Here is a 16,405-nt window from a genome sequence, read left to right as displayed (position 1 = left end):
TCAGGATCACTCTTTCCAATGAATATTCAAGGTTGATTCCCTTTAGGATTGACTGGCTTGATCTTCTTGCTGTCCAAGGAACTCCCAAGAGTCTTCTCAAGGACCATAGTTTGAAAATATTAATTCTTTTGCTCTGAGCCTTCTTTGTGATCCAACTCTCACATCTGTACATGACTACTGGGAAAACTATAGCTTTGACTATATGGATCTTTGTCAACAAATGATGTCTTTCCTTTTTAAAATGCTGTCTAGGTTTGTCATTGGAGAAGGTGGTGGCACCCCACTCCAGTACTCTTGCCTGGAAAATCCCATGGATGGAGGAGCCTGGGAGGCTGCAGTCCATGGGGTCATGAAGAGTTAGACATGACTGAGCGACTTCACTTTCACTTTTCACTTTCATGCATTGGAGAAGGAAATGGCAACCCACTCCAGTGTTCTTGCCTGGAGAATCCCAGGGACGGGGGAGCCTGGTGGGCTGCCATTTATGGGGTCACACGGAGTCGGACACGACTGAAGTGACGTAGCAGCAGCAGCAGCAGCAGCAGCAGCAACAGGTTTGTCATAGCTTTCCTTCCAAGGAGCAAGCATCTTTTAATTTTATGGCTTCAGTCACTGTCCACACTGATTTTGCAGCCCAAGAAAATAAAATGTGTTTCCACATTTCCCCCCTCTGTTTACCATGAAGTGATGGGATTGGATGCCATGATCATTATCTTTTGAATGTTGAGTTTTAAGCCAGCTTTTCACTCTCATCTTTCATCTTCAAAAGGCTCTTTAGTTCCTCTTTGCTTTCTGCCATTAGAATGGTATGATCTGCATATCTGAGGTTGTTGATATTTCTCCTGACAATCTTGATTACAGCTTGTGATTCATCCAGGCCAGTGTTTAGCATGATGTACTCTACATAGAAGTTAAATAAGCAAGGTGACAATATATAGCCTTGACATACTCCTTTCCCAAGTTTGAACCAGTATGTTGTTCCATGTCTTGTACAAACTGCTACTTCCTGACCTGCATACAGGTTTCTCAGGAGGTAGTAAGGTGGTCTAGAATAGTGATAATTGTATTGACTTCCCTTTATTCATTTAATATGTTAAGTTACAGTTATTTTTCAGTGTTAAACCAACTTTACTTTCTTCAGTTCAGTTGCTCAGTTGTGTCTGACTCTGAGACTCCATGAACTGCAGCACGCCTATCTTCCCTGTTCATCAGCAACTCCCGGAGCTTATTCAAATTCATGTCCATTGAGTCTGTGATGCCATCCAACCCTTTTATCCTCTGTTGTCCCCTTTTCCTCCTGCCTTCAATCATTCCCAGATCAGGGTCTTTTCAAATGAGACAGTCCGTCACATCAGGTGGCCAAAGTATTTGAGTTTCAGCATCAGTCCTTTGAATGAAAATTTGGGACCGATTTCCTTTATGATGGACTGGTTGGATCTCCTTGTTGTTCAAGGGACTCTCAAGAGTCTTCTCCAACACCACAGTTCAAAAGTTTCAATTCTTTAGCACTCAGCTTTCTTTATAGTCCATCTCTCACATCCATACATGACTACTGGAAAAACCATAGCTTTGACTAGATGGACCTTTGTTGGCAAAATAATGTCTCTGCTTTTTAATATGGTATCTAGGTTGGCCATAGCTTTTCTTCCAAGGAGTGAGCATCTTTTAATTTCATGGCTGCAGCCACCAGCTGCAGTGATTTTGGGGCCCAAGAAAATAATCTTCCATTGTTTCCCCATCTATTTGCCATGAAGTGATGGGACCGGATGACATGATCTTAGTTTTTCACCTTTATCAAGAGGCTCTTTACTTCCTTAGAAACATATATTTGACTTTCATGTTATTTAATTGAATATGCTAGTATTTTGTTAAGAATTTTTTTATGTATGTCCATGATGAATATTATCTCTAATATGCTTTCTTCGTAAATTTCTCTCCAGTTTGTTGTATGAGGGTCATTTGCCTTATTCAGACATTGAAACTCATTACTTTTTTCTCTATTTCCTGGTTCATCTTATTTCATCCTAAAATTTGTGATAGAATTCACTAATAAAGTCATTTGGAACACAGAGTTTCTTCAGGGAAAGGTTTTTGAAAATAAAATATAATTTATTTATTACATAGTGAGCTATTCATATTTAGGTTTCCTTGAATCACCTGTTAATTTTAGCCTTTCAAATAACTTTTCAATATTTCAACTAATTTGTTGAATATATTAGCGTATCTGTTTATTAACATTTTCTTATTACAATCTTAAAACAATTCTAGACATTAGAAGTTGTTCACCTCTTTAAATCCTAATATTGGTGATCTTTCTCTCTTTCAGTCTGACTGATATAGCTTGGAATTTGTCAGTCTTTTTACTTTTCACTAAAGAATCACTCAGACAATAAAATTAGTAAGCTTCTAGCCCAGCTACCAAATAAAATAGGGAAAACACAAATTACTAATATCAGCAATTAAAAAGATGTCACTAAAGATCCCATAAAAGGATAATAAAGCAATACTGTAGACAACTCCGTGCCCCAATATTTGATAATCTCGATGAAATGGATCAATTTCTCCATAGACAGAACTTGCAAAAATTCACACAATAAGAAATATATGATCCAAATAGACTAAATCTATATTGAATCAGTAATTAATAATCTGCTGAATAAGAAGCACCAGGCCCTGTTGGATTTTGCTGTTAAATTGTACCAAACATTTAAGAACTGAATTCTGCCAGTTGTCTACAATCTATCTTAGAGGACAGAAGAAGAGAGAAGATTTCCTAATTCATTCTCTGAGAGCAGTATTACCCTAATGCCAAAACCAGATAAAGACATTACAAAAAAAAAAAAGAAAATTATAGACTAATATCATTAATGAAGTTACATGCAAAAATCTCAAAGTGTTAGCTAATCGAATTTTTTAAAAAGCATAAAAATTTAAACACCACGACCAAGTGAAATTTACCCCAGGTATGCAAGTCTGATTCAACATTCTAAAATCAATTGATATAACTTATTACATCAAGAGACTAAAAAGTAAAAGTCTCACGATCATATCAATAGATGCAGGAAAAGCATTTTAACAAAATTCAACACCCATCCATGATGAAACACTCTCAATAAATGAGGAGTAGAGGGAAATTTCTTCAACTTGGTTAAGAAAATCTATAAAATACCTGCAATCAACATAATACTTTATGGTGAAAAACTGAAAGCTTTCCAACCAATATTAGATACAAGGTAAGTCTGTACCCTCTCACAGCTTTTGTTTTTGTTTTTGTTTATTTTTAACAGCTTTTGTTTTGACATTATTCTTATCCTTAATACAATAATAGGACAACAAAAGAAAATCTATACAGATTGGGAAGGAAGACATGAAAGTGTCTTTGTTCACAGATGACAAAATCACCTATGTAGGAAATCCAAAATTATTGATAAAATTCTGGGAAGTAATAAATGATTATAGTAATGTAGCAGAATATAAAGTTAATATATAAAGTCAATTCCTTTCCTATATAATAAAAACAAATGGGTGGTATTTGGATTTAAAAACAATACCATTTACACTCAGTTCAGTTCAGTTCAGTCACTCAGCCATGTCCGATTCTTTGCGACCCCATGAATCGCAGCACACCAGGCCTCCCTGTCCATCACTGGTTCCCAGAGTTCACTCAGACTCACGTCCATCGAGTCAGTGATGCCATCCAGCCATCTCATCCTCTGTCGTCCCCTTCTCCTCTTGCCCCCAATCCCTCCCAGCATCAGAGTCTTTTCCAATGAGTCAACTCTTCGCATGAGGTGGCCAAAGTACTGGAGTTTCGGCTTTAGCATCATTCCTTCCAAAGAAAGCCCAGGGCTGATCTCCTTCAGAATGGACTGGTTGGACCTCCTTGCAGTCCAAGGGACTCTCAAGAGTCTTCTCCAACACCACAGTTCAAAAACATCAATTCTTCAGCGCTCAGCCTTCTTCACAGTCCAACTCTCACATCCATACATGACCACTGGAAAAACCATAGCCTTGACTAGACGGACCTTTGTTTGCAAAGTAATGTCTCTGCTTTTCAATATGATATCTAGGTTGGTCATAACTTTTCTTGAAGGAGTAAGCATCTTTTAATTTCATGGCTGCAGTCACCATCTGCAGTGATTTTGGAGCCCAGAAAAATAAAGTCTGACACTGTTTCCACTGTTTCCCCATCTATTTCCCAGGAAGTGATGGGACCGGATGCCATGATCTTCGTTTTCTGAATGTTGAGCTTTAAGCCAAATTTTTCACTCTCCTCTTTCACTTTCATCAAGAGGCTTTTTAGTTCCTCTTCACTTTCTGCCATAAGGGTGGTGTCATCTGCATATCTGAGGTGATTGATATTTCTCCCAGCAATCTTGATTCCAGCTTGTGCTTCTTCCAGCCCAGCGTTTCTCATGATGTACTCTGCATAGAAGTTAAATAAGCAGGGTGACAATATACAGCCTTGACGTACTCCTTTTCCTATTTGGAACCAGTCTGTTGTTCCATGTCCAGTTCTAACTGTTGCTTCCTGACCTGCATACAAATTTCTCAAGAGGCAGGCCAGGTGGTCTGGTATTTCCATCTCTTTCAGAATTTTCCACAGTTTATTTTGATCCACACAGTCAAAGGCTTTGGCATAGTCAATAAAGCAGAAATAGATGTTTTTCTAGAACTCTCTTGCTTTTTTGATGACCCAGGGGATGTTGGCAATTTGGTCTCTGGTTCCTCTGCCTTTTCCAAAACCAGCTTGAACATCTGGAAGTTCACGGTTGATGTATTGCTGAAGCCTGGCTTGGAGAATTTTGAGCACTACTTTCCTAGCCTGTGAGATGAGTGCAATTGTGTCGTAGTTTGAGCATTCCTTGGCATTGCCTTTCTTTGGGATTGGAATGAAAACTGACCTTTTCCAGTCCTGTGGCCACTGCTGAGTTTTCCAAATTTGCTGGCATATTGAGTGCAGCAGTTTCACAGCATCATCTTTCAGGATTTGTAATAGCTCAACTGGAATTCCATCACCTGCACTAGCTTTGTTTGTAGTGATGCTTTCCAAGGCCCACTTGACTTCACATTCCTGGATATCTGGCTCTAGGTGAGAATTAGCATCCCTCAAAGTGAAATACTTTGGTATAAATCTTACAAAATACCTACAAGATCTATTATGAGGAAAGCTACTTAACTCTGATGAATGAAGTCAAAGAACTGATCAATGGAGAGATATTTCATGTTCATGAAAAGGAAGATTCTCTATTCACTATCAGTTCTTCCTAACTTAGTCTATAGATCCAGTGCAATCCCAATCAAAATCTTAGGAGATTTCTTTTATGAATATCAACTGATTTGAAAGTTTATGTGAAAATGTAAATGTGCCCAAATGGCCAATACAGTATTGAAGAAGAACAAAATTGGAGGACTGATACTACCCAACTCCATGATAGTACAAAACTAGGTAATCAAGACAACCTGGCATTGGCAAAAGAATAACTGTGTCAGTGAAACAGAATAGATAACCCATAAACAGAATTACTTAAATATAGTCAACTTATTTTTAACAAGGAATCAAAGTCATTACAATGGAGTAAAGATAGTTTCTTCAACAAATGGTGTTGGAACAACTGAGCAATCACATGCAAAAAAAATGAATCTAGACACAGACCTTATGCCAATTACATAAACCTATAACAAAATGGATCATAAGCCTGTGTGTGAAACACAAAAATATAAATCTCCTAGAAGATAACATAAGAGAAACCTACATGACCTTGGTGATTTTTTTAGACATGACACAAAAGATGTAATCTGAGAAATAAATAATTGATAAGCTGGACTTCATTAGAATTTAGAATTTATGCCCTTTAAAAGACAATGTCAAGAGTATGAAAAGACAAGCCACAGATTAGTGGAAAGTATTTTCAAACTACATATCTGCTAAAGGACTGTTATCTATAAGGTACTAATAACTTAAAATTCAACAATAAAACTAGAAAACAATTTAAAAAATGGCAGAACACCTTCACTGATACCAAATAAGAGATCCAGATGGCAAATAAGTATATGAAAAGATGCTGCACAGCCTATGTCATCAAGGAAATGTGAATTAAAATAACAATGAGGTGCTGCTACATACTTATTAGAGTGGCTCAAATCCAGAACATTTACAATATCAATTGCTGGTTAGAATATGGAAGAACAGGAACTCTCGTAGACTGCTGGTGGAAATATGCCAAATGTACAGCTATTGGAAGACAGTTTGACACTTTCTTAAAAGAAGCTAAACATAGCCTTACAATATGATCCAGAAATCACACTCCTGTTATTTACCCAAAGGAGACGAAAACCTATGACCACACAAAACTTGCACAAGGATGATTAAAATAGTTTTACTCATAATTTCCACAACTTGGATGCAACCATGATATCTTTCAATAGGTAACTGAATAAGTAAACTATGTTGCTGCTGCTGCTAAGTCGCTTCAGTCATGTCCAACTCTGTGCTACCCCATAGACGGCCCACGAGGCTCCCGTCCCTGGGACTCTTCAGGCAAGAACACTGGAGTGGGTTGCCATTTCCTTCTCCAATGCATGAAAGTGAAAAGTGAAAGTGAAGTCGCTCAGTCGTGCCCGACTCTTATCGACCCCATGGACTGCAGCTCACCAGGCTCCTCTGCTCATGGGATTTTCCAGGCAAGAGTACTGGAGTGGGGTGCCAGGGCCTTCTCCGAAACTATGTTACACCACAGCTATTAGTAAGGCCTCCCCAGACAGCCGTTTTGCTTTTTTGCATTTCTTTTCCATGGGGATGGTCTTGATCCCTGTCTCCTGTACAATGTCACGAGCCTCATTCCATAGCTCATCAAGCACTCTATCTATCAGATCTAGGCCCTTAAATCTATTTCTCACTTCCACTGTATAATCATAAGGGACTTTATTTAGATCACACCTGAATGGTCTAGTGGTTTTCCCTACTTTCTTCAATTTAAATCTGAATTTGGCAATAAGGAGTTCATGGTCTGAGCCACAGTCAGTCTTGTTTTTGTTGACTGTGTAGAGCTTCTCCATCTTTGGCTGCAAAGAATATAATCAATCTGATTTCGGTGTTGACCATCTGGTGATGTCCATGTGTAGAGTCTTCTCTTGTGTTGTTGGAAGAGGGTGTTTGTTATGACCAGTACATTTTCTTGGCAAAACTCTATTAGTCTTTGCCTTGCTTCATTCCGTATTCCAAGGCCAAATTTGCCTGTGACTCCAGGTGTTTCTTGACTTCCTACTTTTGCATTCCAGTCCCCTATAATGAAAAAGACATCTTTTTTGGGTGTTAGTTCTAAAAGGTCTTGTAGGTCTTCACAGAACCATTCAACTTCAGCTTCCTCAGCATTACTGGTTGGGGCATAGACTTGGATTACTGTGATATTGAATGGTTTGCCTTGGAAACGAACAGAGATCATTCTGTCATTTTTGAGATTGCATCTAAGTACTGCATTTTGGACTCTTTTGTTGACCATGATGGCTACTCCATTTTTTCTGAAGGATTCCTGCCCGCAGTAGTAGATAAAATGGTCATCTGAGTTAAATTCACCCATTCCAGTCCATTTCAGTTCACTGATTCCTAGAATGTCGACGTTCACTCTTGCCATCTCCTGTTTGACCACTTCCAATTTGCCTTGATTCATGGACCTGACATTCCAGGTTCCTATGCAATATTGCTGTTTACAGCATCGGACCTTGCTTCTATCATCAGTCACATCCACTCCTGGGTATTGTTTTTGCTTTGGCTCCATCCGTTCATTCTTTCTGAAGTTATTTCTCCACTGATCTCTAGTAGCATATTGGGCACTTATCGACCTGGGGAGTTTCTCTTTCAGTATCCTATCATTTTGCCTTTTCATACTGTTCATGGGGTTCTCAAGGCAAGAATACTGAAGTGGTTTGCCATTCCCTTCTCCAGTGGACCACATTCTGTCAGATCTCTCCACCATGACCCGCCCATCTTGGGTTGCCCCACGGGCATGGCTTAGTTTCATTGAGTTAGACAAGGCTGTGGTCCTAGTGTGATTAGATTGACTAGTTTTCTGTGAGTATGGTTTCAGTGTGTCTGCCCTCTGATGCCCTCTTGCAATACCTACCATCTTACTTGGGTTTCTCTTACCTTGGACGTGGGGTATCTCTTCACAGCTGCTCCAGCAAAGTGCAGCCAATGCTCCTTACCTTGGATGAGGGGTATCTCTTCATCACCGCCCTTCCTGACCTTCAACGTGGGATAGCTCCTCTAGGTCCTCCTGTGCCCGCGGAGCCTCGGCATGGGTTTGGTCCTCCCGGGCACCACCCATGACCTCTGACGCGGGGTATCTCCTCTGGGCCGCCCCCCCTGACCTCGGATGTGGGGTAGCTCCTCTCGGCTGTTCCTGCACCGTCGCAGTCTGGCACTCTCCCCGCTGCCCCTGACCTCGGACGTGGGGTAGCTCCTCTCGCCTGCGCATTAGTGCGCCCGTTGCAGCCGCCTGCGCTTTAGCAAAGGAGAAAAGGAAAGATATAAACATCTGAATGCAGAGTTACAAAGAATAGCAAGAAGAGATAAGAAAGCCTTCTTCAGCGATCAGTGCAAAGAAATACAGGAAAACAACAGAATGGGAAAGACTAGAGATCTCTTCAAGAAAATCAGAGATACCAAAGGAACATTTCATGCAAAGATGGGCTTGATAAAGGACAGAAATAGTATGGACCTAACAGAAGCAGAAGATATTAAGAAGAGATGGCAAGAATACACAGAAGAACTGTACAAAAAAGATCTTTATTGACCATGCCAAAGCCTTTGACTGTGTGGATCACAGTAAAATGTGGAAAATTCTGAAAGAGATGGGAATACCAGACCACCTGATCTGCCTCTTGAGAAATTTGTATGCAGGTCAGGAAGCAACAGTTAGAACTGGACATGGAACAACAGACTGTTTCCAAATAGGAAAGGGAGTACGTCAAGGCTGTATATTGTCACCCTGTTTATTTAACTTCTAAGAAGAGTACATCATCAGAAATGCTGGGCTGGAAGAAACACAAGCTGGAATCAAGATTGCAGGGAGAAATATCAATAACCTCAGATGTGCAGATGACACCACCCTTATGGCAGAAAGTGAAGAGGAACTAAAAAGCCTCTTGATGAAGGTGAAAGTGGAGAGTGAAAAAGTTGGCTTAAAGCTCAACATTCAGAAAATGAAGATCATGGCATCCAGTCCCATCACTTCCTGGGAAATAGATGGGGAAACAGTGGAAACAGTGTCAGACTTTATTTTTCTGGGCTCCAAAATCACTGCAGATGGTGACTGCAGCCATGGAATTAAAAGACACTTACTCCTTGGAAGGAAAGTTATGACCAACCTAGATAACATATTCAAAAGCAGAGACATTACTTTGCCAGCAAAGGTCCATCTAGTCAAGGCTATGGTTTTTCCTGAGGTCATGTATGGATATGAGAGTTGGACTGTGAAGAAGGCTGAGCGCCAAAGAATTGATGCTTTTGAACTGTGGTGTTGGAGAAGACTCTTGAGAGTCCCTTGGACTGCAAGGAGATCCAACCAGTCTGTTCTGAAGGAGATCAGCCCTGGGATTTCTTTGGAAGGAACGATGCTAAAGCTGAAACTCCAGTACTTTGGCCACCTCATGCGAAGAGTTGACTCATTGGAAAAGACTCTGATGCTGGGAGGGATTGGGGGCAGGAGGAGAAGGGGACGACAGAGGATGAGATGGCTGGATGGCATCACTGACTCGATGGACATGAGTCTGAGTGAACTCTGGGAGTTGGTGATGGACAGGGAGGCCTGGTGTGCTGCGATTCATGGGGTCTCAAAGAGTCGTACACAACTGAGCAACTGATCTGATCTGATCTGATGTTACATCAATACAATTAAGTATGTTTCAGCACTTAAAAATGAGCTATCAAACCATGGAAAACCATGGAGTAAATTTATATGCATATTACTAAGGGAAAGAAACCAATCTGTAAAGGCCAAATATTATATGATCTTAATGATATGAAACTCTGGAAAGGGAAATACTATGGAGACAATAAAAAGATCAAATAAGATCAGTGATTTCCAGAAGCAGTGGTAATGGGAAGAATAATAGGCAAAACATAGGATTTTCAGGGCAGTGAAAATATTCTATAATATTATAATGATGGATTTATGTCATTATACATCTGTCTAAAGCCATGGAATATGTATCTTATGTGAATCATATGGTAAAACGTGAGCTTTTGGTGATGATGAGTTAGCAACTAGACAAAAACAACATATATTATATAAGACAGTGCAATGGTATACTTTTACTTACTTTCCTCTCACCTTTTTGGTGTTGTTGTCAAATAATTTATTCTACATGTTATATTCTCACTATATTAGTATTATTTTTTACCAGTTCACTATCATTTATTATACTTTTTTATTTTAAGCAACAGTATTTTCTAGAATGATAACCATTCATATAGTAGCCACTTCAACACTTGAAATTAATTTTGTCTGTTTGTAACTCCTGCTTTTCTCTGCACTGTACAATCTCAAGAATATCCATTCAGCTGGCAATTCCTCAGTAGTTGTTCTCTGTCAGGCCTCAAGGGGATTTTCCCTGTTTGTGTTCAATGTTGTATTTGCCAAAGACATTAAAATACCTCTTGTAGATTTGTGGTAGTCTGCATACCATTTTTCTCTGCAGTATTATGTTCCATATATTTTATCTGTCTCAGCATTGCCTCAACATTCAACTCTGCTCTCTGCCTCAGCAGCTTATTGAGAATATGATGCTTTGCTTGGGGTCTGTCTGTGAATGTTGGAGTATAGCCAGTGACTGCATACAGAAAGTCAAGATGACTGTGGTACTTACTTCATGGATTTCCCTTATTCAAGGACCACAATCCTATGCTATTTCTTATTAATATCTGATAACTGTCATTTCTCTTGTTCAGTTTCAAAATTGTTCCCAGTGTCCAGTAGTTATTCAGTTATGCCCAGAAGCAGAAAGTTCTGAAATAGAATTTTACAATCTTTCAGGCAAGTAAAAGAAGTTTATTCTTACTTCTAGAGTCAAAATAATATTCTTAGAATCAATCCAAAGTGAAGACTCACTTATCTGAGGTTAAAAGAGAATTAACAGATGTTTGGCCACTTTAGGATGATTGGCAGATTAGGCTAGTTGTCCTGATAGCACAAACTATGAATAAAATTTTAATTGAGGACAATCTCCCATCAGGAAACTGATTACAGGATAATGTGAATTACTACAGGTAGAAAAAAAAGCCTACCCATGTATTCTGTCATTTGCTGGCAGAGAATAGTATCTGAGACATTGTTACATTCTTTAGCACAGTTTGTTTTTTAAATTGAAGTAATAGTTGACTTATAAATTTGTTAATTTCAAGTGTACAACATAGTAAATCAATATTGTTTAGATGATAATACAAAGTTATTATGAAATATTGACTATATTCTCTGTGCTGTACATTACATCCTTGTGTCTTATTTATTTTATACTGTGTAGTTTGTATCTTTTAATCCCCTTCACCTATTTTGCTAAATCCCCTTTACCCAGGGCTTCCCTGGTGGCTCAGAGGGTAAAGAATCTGCCTGCAAGGCAGTAGACCTGGGTTCTATCCCTGAGTGGGGAAGATCCCCTGGAGAAGGGAATAGCTACCCACTCCAGTATTCTTGCCTGGAGAATTCCATGGACATATAGCCTGATGGGCTACACTCCATGGAATCGCAAGGAGTTGGACACAACTGAATGACTAACTCTACTGCACTACCTATTTTACCCCTCTCTGTATCCCCTCCTTTCTCTTCACCGTAGTTTGTTTTCTGTATCTGAGTCTTATTCCTGTTTTATTATATTTGTTTGCTTATTTAATTTTTTATATTCCATATGTAAGTTAAAACAAACTGTATTTGTCTTTCTCCACCTGACTTATTTCTCTTAGCACAGTTTGGCAATTGCAAAGCTCACAGTCCCAATCACCGGATTGTATTTGGAGGTGTTTTTATTCTCCACTTAGTGTATTCAGAACTTCTTAATTTCCATTTCCCCTTTGGCCCCTATGTTTCTGGCACCAGGTTTATTATGTCTTCCTTCTTAACTCTGAGCAGACATTTTGAGTTTTGTGCTATGGTAACTAACAATTGACAGTTCTGCTGTGGGATTGCTTATACCTGAGAAATCTGTGTCTTTGGAGAGATATGCATTGTCTTCACATTTGTTTCATCTGAATAATCATTCTCAGTCGATTCCAGAAGAAAAACCGTTGATTTTTTTGAAGCCTGTTTCCCCAGGAACCTAGTGACATCATGACCTCTTCCTTCTACTTAACTCATTTCTTCCTTATTTTTGTAATATTTTAAATCTTTTTGCTAACTTTATTTCTGCAGGAATGAAACTTCATTCTGTTGCTATAATTTTTCCTTATCATCCCCCCTACATATCTTTTATGAACACTCGATTGTGTTTGTAATAGCTTACCTGACTTCTTAGACTTGTCTTCTCCTTTTTCTAGCACGTTACATGAGCACTTTTACCTGGAACCAAAGACTTTCTTTCATTTCACCTTCTGTTTTCCTTCTGTCCACATGTTTGATTTTCTATACATTTCTCTTGATTTTGTCTTCTGTTTTATCCTATAGCAAGATATATGAAATCATTGAATTCTTGGCATAACCAAAGCAACCAGTGAAAAATAAATCTTGTCAGTGTTTGCTTTAATTTTACCCACTGGGCAATATTTTGTCCAGGCCTGAACTCCACCTACTGTCTTTCTTATCTCTCCTTTAATCTGCTTTCTTTTAGCAGTGTCTGCCTTCAGAATCATAATTTCAGTGTTTAAGGGCATAGTTTCTCAGGACATAGTGTCTACATACCGCTCACAATGGGTGTCACCTTAAAGTTCACTAGCAATTCTTAAAGTCTGTGTTCTTAGAACACTTTTTGGTATTTTCATCTGAAACCCATATAATTTGTAATATTGTAGCTTAGTTGTTGAGGGGAGGGGCGGTATTTTTATCCACTTACTGTGAAATCTCCAGCTGCTGCTTTAAGTGGGTATTTCTTATTAGCTTCTTGGAACCTGATTCTTTCTGGGAAGCCTGTCTGCTAGCTATGAACTTGCCATTTTTCTTTTGTTGGTTACTCTGGGCCCTATTGCTCCTGGTCTTCCCTGGTGGCTCAGATGGTAAAGCGTCTGCCTGCAATGCAGGAGACCTGGGTTCAATCCCTGGGTAGGGAAGATCCCCTGGAGAAAAGAATAGCAACCCACTCCAGTACTCTTGCCTGGAGAATTCCATGGACAGAGGAGTCTGGTAGGCTACAGTCCATTGGGTTGCAAAGAGTCGAACACAACTGAGCTACTTCTCTTTCTTTTTCTCTGGGCCCTATTAGGACTTCCCTAATAGCTCAGTTGGTAAAGAATCTGCCTGCAATGCAGGAGACCCCAGTTCAACTCCTGGGTTGGGAAGATCCGCTGGAGAAGATATAGGCTACCCACTCCAGCATTTGTGGGCTTCCCCTGTGGCTCAGCTGGTAAAGAATCCACCTGCAATGTGGGAGACCTGGGTTCAACCCCTGGGTTGCGAAGATCCCCTGGAAGAGAAAGGCTACCCACTTCAGTATTCTTGCCTGGAGAATTCCATGGACTGTATAGTCCATGGGATTGCAAAGAGTTGGACATGAATGAGTGACTTTCACTTCACTGGGCCCTATTTCCCTTTCCTGTTAATGAAAACATCTCCCTCTTTTCTTTGTTGTTGTTCAGTAGCTCAGTCCTATCTGACTCTGTGACTCCATGGACTACAGCCCGCCAGGCTTCTCTGTCCTTCACTATCTCCCGGAGTTTGATCAAAATGATGTCCATTGAGTTGATGATGCCAGATCTGGGTGACTGACGTTTTCCTCTTCACTTATTAGTTTCCCTTAATCTTTAAGATGTCATCTTCATTTTTATCTATGAATAATCTATTATCCAAGATCTTTATACTTTCTATTCAAGAAATGTAATTCTTCTTCCAGTTTATTAGTCTTCATTTTTTTTCTCCTTTATTTACTCATTTACTTTGCTTCCGTTCTAATTAAAAGTCTGAAGAATATTTTAAAATATGCCAGTTGTGCTCTTATTTTCTAGGCAAATGTGATTCTTAGAAGCGAAGTTCTCTTAAACATTATTTGGCCCTTTGGATTTGCCATAATTTCTTGAATTTGTTTTTCCATAGTAACTGAATAAAGTATTTGCTTTCACATTAGGAACCTCATTCATTTTTCATTTATGAACAAAAAATCTTTCACTCTTTTGGAAAGGTGCCGCTTTGGTTGTTTGAAATTAAGTTCACAATTTGCGTAATGAGCAAAACTCATTACAGCCACATTGTCATCATGGGCTGCTGAGAGATTCTTGAATTTGGTAAAATTGCAGCTCTACCTACCAAGGCTTGGCCTTAAAGATTTAAAGTTAGAAACTCAAAAGGGTTTATACCAGGGAGGTCCCAGCTGCTTTTAGAGTTTTAGGCCCAGGTCTTATGGCCAGATGATCTCTTTTGAGATTCAAAGTAAATGAAGCCATTATTTTTTTCATAATTCTCCCTGAAAAGTAAGACTTTATGGGGTAGGGTGGTGTGGAGATAAGAAGGAGGACTGTGTTTCTTTTTTTTTTTTTTTTTTAAATCTCAAACCTAAAAAAAAAAAATTTACAAGAATATTATAAAGAACATGTACACACAGATATCCTTTATCTAGTTTCACTCACTGTTAATATTTTTCCACATTTGTTTTTTCCTTTATTTCTCTCTCTGTCCCCCAAACCCCACCTCCACACACCTATGTGTACTTGTAACCCACACACACCTATATATACACCTATAACATATATCATTATTTGAGGAATCATATGAAAAAATGATAAAAATCATGACCTTTCAAAAAAAGTCATAAAATCTTTAGGAAAGATAATGTATCTCCTTCTTATAGAACTCCAATGAAATCATCAAATTCAGGAAATTCAGCACCTGATACTGATATCCGATATATAGTTCAGAATCAAATTTTTGTAATTATACCAGTATTACCCTTTAAATAAGTATTTTTATCAGTGCATGATGCATTCCAAGATCAAGCACTATATTGTTATCATATCTCTAATGTCCTTTAATCTGGCAATATGCTCAGCACTTATGACATTTTTGAAGAATATAATGCTCCTCAAATTTGGCTTGTCTGATATTTCCTCATGTATGTTTCTTTATCCTCATTTTGTGATTTCATTCTTACTCTGACTTTGCCTATACCAAGCTAAGCAGTACCATGTAGTTTAAGTATCACTCTTATTGGTCAGTACACTGAAGTCCCTACGGCTGTCATGGGCTAAGATCTGCACCTGTGTCCTTCTCTTTGTGAAAACAACACTTATCTGAACAACTCACTAATGTTACAGTGACCAAGTTAAAATCCTATGTGTCTACTGAAACCTGAAGCTTAAAGCTACTTAATCAGGCTGTTTGAGTTTAAACCCATCTGCCTAACTATAAACAATCATCTGCTTAACACAGAATAGGCTGTCATGAACTGTTACCAAAAAATACCTAGATGGATTATGCTTACTCATGTGCCACAAAACCCAAAAATTACTTATCTAGGTTAAGAGCATCGATTTTTCTGTGTTACCTGTGTCTTCAACTTTAATTATTTCCTTATTTCCCAAGAATCCCAGTCCATTTACACATGGTGCCTGTCCCCAGTGATATCTCAATATATGGTTGCTACAATGAATTGGATTGCACTAGATTACACTGATGTTTGAATGTTGGAACCTAAAGCAAGATATTCTTTTGCATAGTAAAAGCATAATTGTCTCCTAGTGTGGTAAAAAGTTACCTCCCTTTTTCAATTAGATTTATCCACCCACATAGACAAAGTCAAACTTTATATTTTAACAAGGGTTAACTGTAAATTCAGTTAAACAAAAAATTGAACATCTAAACAGAAACACTCCTTAAGTGATAGGCTGAGCCTCAAGGGCACTCATCAGACCCTGGATTTTGACATCCACAGAAAAGATGGAGCCAGGGAGTATAGATGTGTTGTTGTTGCTGTTGACAGAAAAAGACCCTGCAGTATCAGAAAAGAGAAATGGAAATAATGAACAAATCAACCCAGAGAACAGGTGCTGACATGTGGCTTCCTATCAGATAGAACACTTCCTTCACTATGTGACAAGAAAATTGAGGCCAGAACGCCCAGCCATATTACACAAAAACAGAATCTCAAAAAAGGAACAGCAGGAGGCATAAAATGATAGATGAAGGGACTCTAGGAGGTGGCCTGATCCAGCTATTTGAAGACTGCTGTGGTTGAAGGCTGTGTGGTGCTTTACTCCTGGTCTCTGTTGGCC

The 16,405-nt window shown here is 38.9% G+C and overlaps 1 non-coding gene across 1 annotated transcript; it reads left to right on the top strand.

The window, feature by feature from the left end:
* The first annotated feature begins 13,183 nt into the window (after positions 1-13,183).
* TRNAC-GCA (transfer RNA cysteine (anticodon GCA)) lies at positions 13,184-13,255 on the top strand. The gene has a single exon. It is a non-coding gene; the product is annotated as a tRNA-Cys (tRNA).
* Positions 13,256-16,405: the final 3,150 nt, after the last annotated feature.

This window comes from Bos indicus, chromosome 3 (genome assembly GCF_029378745.1).
Source record: "Bos indicus isolate NIAB-ARS_2022 breed Sahiwal x Tharparkar chromosome 3, NIAB-ARS_B.indTharparkar_mat_pri_1.0, whole genome shotgun sequence".
In the NCBI taxonomy this organism is placed as follows: Eukaryota; Metazoa; Chordata; class Mammalia; order Artiodactyla; family Bovidae; genus Bos; species Bos indicus.
Note: the sequence above shows the minus strand (reverse complement) of the source record. Positions and strands in the feature narration are given on the sequence as shown.